This window comes from Podarcis liolepis, assembly GCF_965112155.1.
Source record: "Podarcis liolepis genome assembly, chromosome: 1".
Classification (NCBI taxonomy): domain Eukaryota; kingdom Metazoa; phylum Chordata; class Lepidosauria; order Squamata; family Lacertidae; genus Podarcis; species Podarcis liolepis.
This window is the reverse complement of record NC_139554.1, coordinates 20,371,106-20,378,107: the sequence shown is the minus strand read 5'-3', so window position 1 is coordinate 20,378,107 and position 7,002 is coordinate 20,371,106. Positions and strand designations below refer to the sequence as shown.

At 43.3% G+C, this 7,002-nt stretch overlaps 1 protein-coding gene across 4 annotated transcripts in view; it reads left to right on the top strand.

Annotated features, from left to right (window-relative positions):
* Window positions 1-1,658: 1,658 nt before the first annotated feature.
* Window positions 1,659-7,002, top strand: part of TUNAR (transmembrane neural differentiation associated intracellular calcium regulator) — a 54,204-nt gene continuing 48,860 nt past the window's right edge. For 3 of the 4 annotated variants that reach the window (XM_083503898.1, XM_083503896.1, XM_083503897.1), the window contains exon 1: window positions 1,665-2,145. The gene's annotated coding sequence lies outside the window, so the exon portion shown is untranslated. Of the gene's footprint in view, window positions 2,146-7,002 lie in introns of all 4 variants that reach the window. The other variant, XM_083503899.1, reaches the window with a different exon arrangement.

The following is a 7,002-nucleotide window of genomic DNA, read 5'->3' as shown; positions in this document are numbered from 1 at the left end:
GTGTACTGCTGTTGCTACCTATTTTGATGCCCCCCTATAAATGTAAATGCACTGCAGCCATCTGGGCAAGGGATCCTGGGAACTGTAGTTCTACTAGAATATACAATTCTCAAGGTTCGTTCCTTAAGGAAAGTCAAGTTTCACATTGGCTTTAAATTTATAGTGGATAAAAAGGTAAAGGGACCCCTGACCATTAGGTCCAGTCATGATCGACTCAGGGGTTGCAGCGCTCATCGTGCTTTATTGGCCGAGGGAGTCGGCGTTTGTCCGCAGACAGCTTCCGGGTCATGTGGCCAGCATGACTAAGCCGCTTCTGGTGAATCAGAGCTGCACACGGAAACACCGTTTACCTTCCTGCCGGAAGGTAACTTGCACTTTGTGCTTTCAAACTGCTAGGTTGGCAGGAGCTGGGACTGAACAACGGGAGCTCACCCCGTTGCAGGGATTCGAACCACTGACCTTCTGATCGGCAAGTCCTAGGCTCTGTGGTTTAACCCACAGCGCCAACCGCATCCCCACTAGAAAGCAGATGTGCATGTATGGTATGAATCCGGCCTGTCCAGCCCTCAGACCACACTGGTCCTCTTCTCTTCCTGCACAGTGGAGATCAAATGAACCACACTGGCATGTGGCTCTGCACTGGCAAATTAAAAATGCTGGGATTGGATTCCAGTTGCTTTCTTGATGTAGCAGGAGGTCAGAGGGCCAGTCCTACCATTAGGCAGAGTGAGGTGACCTGCCTCAGGTGGCAGATCTTGGGGGACAGGAGCGCCAACTTGAATAAAATATTGGGGGCAGGCAATGCAGTGCATGCAACACCATTTGAATGGAAATGTCCATCAACTTGGGGGGGGGCTCAAATATTTTATTGGGGGAGGGAGGCAAAGGGACTTTGACCCCTAGGAGTTGGCTCCTATGTTGGGGAAAGTGAGAAGACAGCAGTGAGAGCCCCTCAGTTGTTGTTCCTGAGGTCCCTGAGCATTTTCCTTCTTTTGGAAAACAGGGCTGTGTTCCCCTGCCCCTTAACAAATAAGCTAGCCCACTGCCCTCAGGCACAGTGCAAAATGTAATCTCTGCTGGATAGAAGAATTGGCTATCAAAATGTTACCAGGAATCATGTCAGGGCATCTTGGCCTTTCGTCTGACCCTTATTATCACAGAATAAAGGTCCTCCTGCCTTTGGTCATTGGCCTTATTGCCTTCAGCAAATCAGGACCAGGGCAATATTTCCCCCAGATCCTGCTCTTCTTCATCTTTCTCGAGGAGGGAGAAAAGATACATCTGGTGAGTTAATCCCGTTGTTGTTGAACCGTGGCTGAAATGCCGAGCAAATCAGCAAAAGTAAATATACACATGCTGTATAACTTTGCCAGAAGAACTTGGCTGAGCCAACAGATTTACACTCCATGAGACAGGTTTCGCTGTATTTGTAGAGGTCTCTTTTTCAAACAACAACAACCAGCAAACAAACTCCCCTTGAGGAGCATTAAATTCAAAGCAATCACAAGATGCCCATCCCTTCCTGATGCTCACTAAGCTGCTGCTTGTTTCTCTGTATCATTCCGTATTGCTTCTCCAACCAACCAAACCATTTGTGTGTGTGTGTATATATATATATCTATGTGCTTGCCTGGGTTTATTTGAACCCAGGGGCTGCCTTCCACTTCGAAAAAAATGAATACCATTTGATATGGGAAATGCCCGGGCATGTGAGAGCATTTTTCATCTCTGAAGAGTTCAGTTTCATTTGCTCTCCTCCTTCTGTGTTCCAAGCAGGCAGTGCAGAACGCTGTATAAATAGCCAAGCCTGTGCTACATCCAGTTTGAGATATCCAGGCATCCAGGAGGGGAAGGCACACGGCAGGGGGAAAGCACTGAGCAGCTTGCGAAACTAAAGATGATGTATATTTCAGACTCAATCTCCTGAGCAATCTTGGGAAGCTCGGATGGATTACAATAATACTTCAGCAAGGCTGCCGGCGTCCGTAAAGAGCTGTCACTTACCAAGGAGGATAAGAGCTGGAGAGAATGTCATTATTTCCTTTCCACGTAAGATAAATGTGAAGGGCTGATTCTGTGGACAGGATGAGCAGCACTGCAAAACACGATGGCTTAAACTTTTAACATCTCTTCCAAGTGGAATATGTGAGTCTTAAGACCCTTCTTCTTCTTCTTTTTTTAAAAAAACAAACAAACTGAATGGGGGTTTGAGTGGGGGGCAGTTGTTGTTTCGGAGGAAATTGCGTGACGCTAGTTTTTAGCTGCACAGTGCTATCTTGGCAATACTTGCAAGACAGATTATTCATGCCCGAGTTGTACGTTTTTCATTAATACATTTTAGCTGTTTCCATTCTGAGAACTTGGGCACAGCTGCCCAGCAAACATGTTACAAAGGTGGACCTTATCTTAAGAGGAGGTCTGTATTTACAAGTATCCTGGCAAATTTTGACTGGATCCTTATTGCACAGTGATGTGGGGGTAAGCCCCAGTGAAGTCAGTGGGACTTACTTCCAAATAAACATGCATGGGAACAGGCTGTGTGATTGCTCAAGCACATCCTTCCAGTTCGTTTTCTCAATCTTTGCTTTTTGCAACCATCAAGTTCTTGTTTCACCAGTATTCTCTCCCCCCCCCCCCCCCGCATTAGCTAGTTTCTATTCGGTGGCATTTTAAATGCTGATAAGCTGAATGTAGTCTCTGGATCAACATGAAGATTCTTAATGGGTTTATGGTTAATCTGGGCTATTCAACTTGGATCAGTTACAGAACTACTGCATGAGTGAGGGATGTGCTAATAATGCCTTAATAGAGAATGCTATTTGCAATGACAGGTGATCATTGGTTCTTTTGCTAAGAAAAATTGAAAATTACTCTTGTGCGCATATATATATGTATATATACACACACACACACACACACCAATGCCACTCGAATTAAAACACCTCAGTTTTTTAGTTGCACTTTCATGGTTTTCAGTATGAATCTTAAAGGTGTAAGATGAATCTTTAGGGTAGCCTTTTAGGAAAATAACCCAGAGGCAGTGTTGAGCAAAATTATTAATTTTATAGCGATGCCACAAGGGAGAAAGTATAGCTGATTGTGGAAAGTAATTAATTCAAATACTGGTTTGCATTTTAGTTATGCAATCTGCACACAAGCATGCTGACAGATAAAAATTATAAATAAAATATATGAATAGCTGTATGCTTAATTAACAGCAGGCAAAGCTGTTATCGTTTCTGCACCGCATAAGCCATTTAGCACCCCATCTCACGGAGGGCTCACGTTAAAAAGCCACCTCATGATCAGCAGAGGAAAGGAAGTGAGATGTTAAAATAGGAAGAATTTAATATGAACTTCGTAGCTGATTAACTGTGGAATATAGGGATATAGGCAAGCAAACAAGAGTCGCCTCATGTCATATCATATTTCTCAATTATGAAAGCAGCAATCTGGATGTACTGTAGGAATGTGATTGCTTTGGCATGGTTTATTTCCTAATAGACATCAGCTGTGATTCTGAGTAAACTATTCCACAAACCAGTCGGTGGAGCATGTTTAGTCCCATGGAAGTTTCCTGACCGTGACCTCACATGTTTGATTCTAGTCACATTTACCTAGAAGTAAATCCTAGCAGTATTGCTGCTACTTACTTTCAAAAAAGTGTGCCGGAATCCTAGGCATGCTAAGTCCCATTGTGCTCAGCATCATGCGGAGTGTGCTTGGGACTGCAACCTTAGTATCACTATTCTGCTAATTTCCAAATGTCTTGCATCAAATTAAGACATTTCAAAAAGAAAAGGAAAAGATTCAGTCAAGAAAGTTTGTCGAAGATGAAAACAGTTGCACAGAACAGTGCTTCAGAAAGATTAAGTCCTTTCATGCTCTTCATGGGCACAGATTCCTTAAAAGCATTTTTTAAAAGTGATTTCCTAAATTCCAATTCCCATCCCTTTACATCTAGTACTCAACCGAATCATTTCAATAAACTTTGGAAGCCTGAATAATACTATTCAGCACAGTGAAACGGAGCAGAGCACAAAACTGACAGCCAGAGCATTAATATTAAAGTCTCAGCCTTGCAACATGTTTTGATTTTTTCGACTGCATTATTTGAAATGTACACACACACACACACACACACGTGTATACTTTCCTAGAAGCTAATCCAATGAAAGAAGATATCCCCAAATTTCTACAATTTTCAGTGCATAGAAACTTGAAGAGAAGTTATTTTCCTGTTCATGATTTTAAGCCAATAATGGGGAGCTTAACTAAACTTTAATAAGACTAATTGAGAGGATAGCTGTTTTCTCCTCCAGTAACCTGATGCAATTCTCTCTCTCTCTCTCTCTCTCTCTCTCTCTCTCTCTCTCTCTCTCTGCCTTTTGGGCATTTGCACTAAGTTAAAGAATAATAATAATGTGTGTGTATTTATGCAGCAGTTACAACTGTTAATTTGGGTAACTTACTGGACAGTTTTCTCTCTTTTTTGAAGTACAAATCTGCTTAGGGTGAAAAGGATTTCAGGCAGATGATCACTCTTGAGATTCAGTGAATTCGCACATTGCATGTCCTGTCTTATTACATGGTTGTACAGGAAGATGATCATTTCCCCAATGAGCTTCAACAACAAACAGAGGATGTGCAAGTACATCACCGCATGATATTCAGAGATAATCTGATTCTTATATGATGTTCGGAATGGAAATCCTGCAAATTCATCCTTATTACTTCTGCAGACTGACACGTCTCCTTCACAAGATTAAAAACAAAATCTACTTAGAAAAGAAGCAATGGGAATGCGAATAATATAATTTGGTCCAATGCTATGGGCCTGATTCAGACCCTTTCCTACACACAGCCCCCCTATGTACAACTCTCAATATGTGGTGCTATTAGGAGAGGTGAGAGCACATGGGAGCCCCATACTCAAAACAAGGGTGCACGAGAAAGGGAAGAGAGACAGTGGTCGAGGATTACAACATTTATTACGTTTTTGCATTTGACTGATGGGGTGAGACGTTTTGTTGCCTGTGAGAGACCGCTGCAGAAAATCAGAGATGCAACTTCAGCAATGTTGCAAAGGCTGCTTAGGCACCCTCTTAGTTTCTGCATTGCTTCAGGGGTGGTGGTGGGTGGTGGTGTTTACCTGGAGCATGAGAGATGAAATATGCACCGCAGGAACCTTTGCAACATAGCAGGGAAGGCTAAGGCACACCTCTTAGCTCAGAAGCCACTTGCGCCAGCACATGGTCTGAGGGCTCTGCCCCAGTGTCCTCTGCAACGTTCACTTTGCTGATGGATCGCATTGGGTTGCGTGGGGCTCCCACTGCTGATGCAGCCCCATGCTGCTGATGGTGCAATGCATCTGCTTCCCTTGGGATCTCGTAAGTAGGTGCATGATGGAGAGAGGGGAGCCACTATCCGATTAGGCTGCATCAAAAAGCATGCTCACACCAACGAACCTCTTGGAATGCTTGTGAAAGGAATGGCTAACTTTATTCCCTCCCAAGGTAGTTGTAAAATCAAAGGGGGGGACCCCTTTGTTTTGCCATCTTTCTTTTGAAGGGACAGGGGACTAAGGCCCTGTTTTTATCCTTATTGCTCATGTAGGCATGTTGAGGGACTCAAGGCAGACTTTACTCAAGCACTTCTGATCCCGTGAAGAAATGTTATATGGGTACTACTAGATGAGACTGGAAATATATGATGAAGATCACCCACTCTTTTTAAAAATAACAAGAATAAAAGAAGTTAAAAACAGCTTTATAAGTGAGAGAAATGGGGATATGTGGGGATATCCTGCTAGAGAATAAGGGGAGTCACTTGCATCATTTCTCCAAACTAAAGAATGCCCTTAAAAGCTGTCAGTATCCCTGTTACAACAAACAGAGAGATGCCATACTGGTCCTTCTGTTCTCTCCCTCATGAAAGATGTGATTTAGATCAGGAAAACAGCACAGGGAGAAGTGTTGACTGTTCTTTCCCCAGCATCTTGGACCTATTCTTATGCAGGTTCCTAGCAGCTGCTTTGAACTTTTTTTTTTTTAAAGGAGATCCTCATGCACTTTCTTTCTTTCTTTCTTTCTTTCTTTCTTTCTTTCTTTCTTTCTTTCTTTCTTTCTTTGCACCATAATCTAATTTCACCCTCATCAGCTCACAAAATTCTGGGAAGCCATTCCCAGGTCTGGCACCTAATCCATGAGAGCTTATCTTAAATTTCCCAGAAGGTGTTTTTCTGAGGAAGAAGTCTGAGATTTCCTCTTTTCTCTCCCCAACCCCCCGCCTGGACAAAAGAAGGCCGCTTTGCAGATTCCCCCTCCCCCCCAGAATTCACTTCTTTCCCCCCTTTTGGTGACAGTTGCCTTAGAACAGGGAGAGATCCAAGACACCGTGGAGGATTTTAAATGATGACCAGGTTGCCAGCACAGTCACTGCTTCTGCACCAACCTTAGGAAACCCACCAACTTAGGGGGAAAAGGAAGAAGCTTTGTAACTGCTACTATACTGATGATGAACCCCATCCCTGACAAGCTGTTGGAGAATTCCTCCTCTCTCTGGAGAAGTTTGGCGGAAAGCCCCTATCCCCAGCACAATTTCTCTGCGCGCAAATAGGATGCAGAATTTCTGCAATCAAATTATGCCTCTGCTATCCACATGCAGCCTTTAATGGCCGTTCGCTGTTCCAGATCACCCCTGAGGGAGCATTGCTGGAGCAGAAGTAGGTTCGGCCAAGGGAAGCAGTATGAATAGTGCAGTGAAACACTGCAGAAATTGACTATTAGGAGTGTAACTTAGGTCAGCAAACTCTGGCTGTGGTTGGTATGTGCAGAAGTATGTGATACTTCCTTGCCCGGCTTGATCCGCAGCTTCATGAAATAATTAGGTATTGGACAGTAAGTGTAATTTAAACACAGCTGCTTAACTCAGATGATAAGTGTTCTGCTTTTTTTTTGAATTTTTCATTTCTTTTCCATGTTGACTCAATTGCAGTAAAAT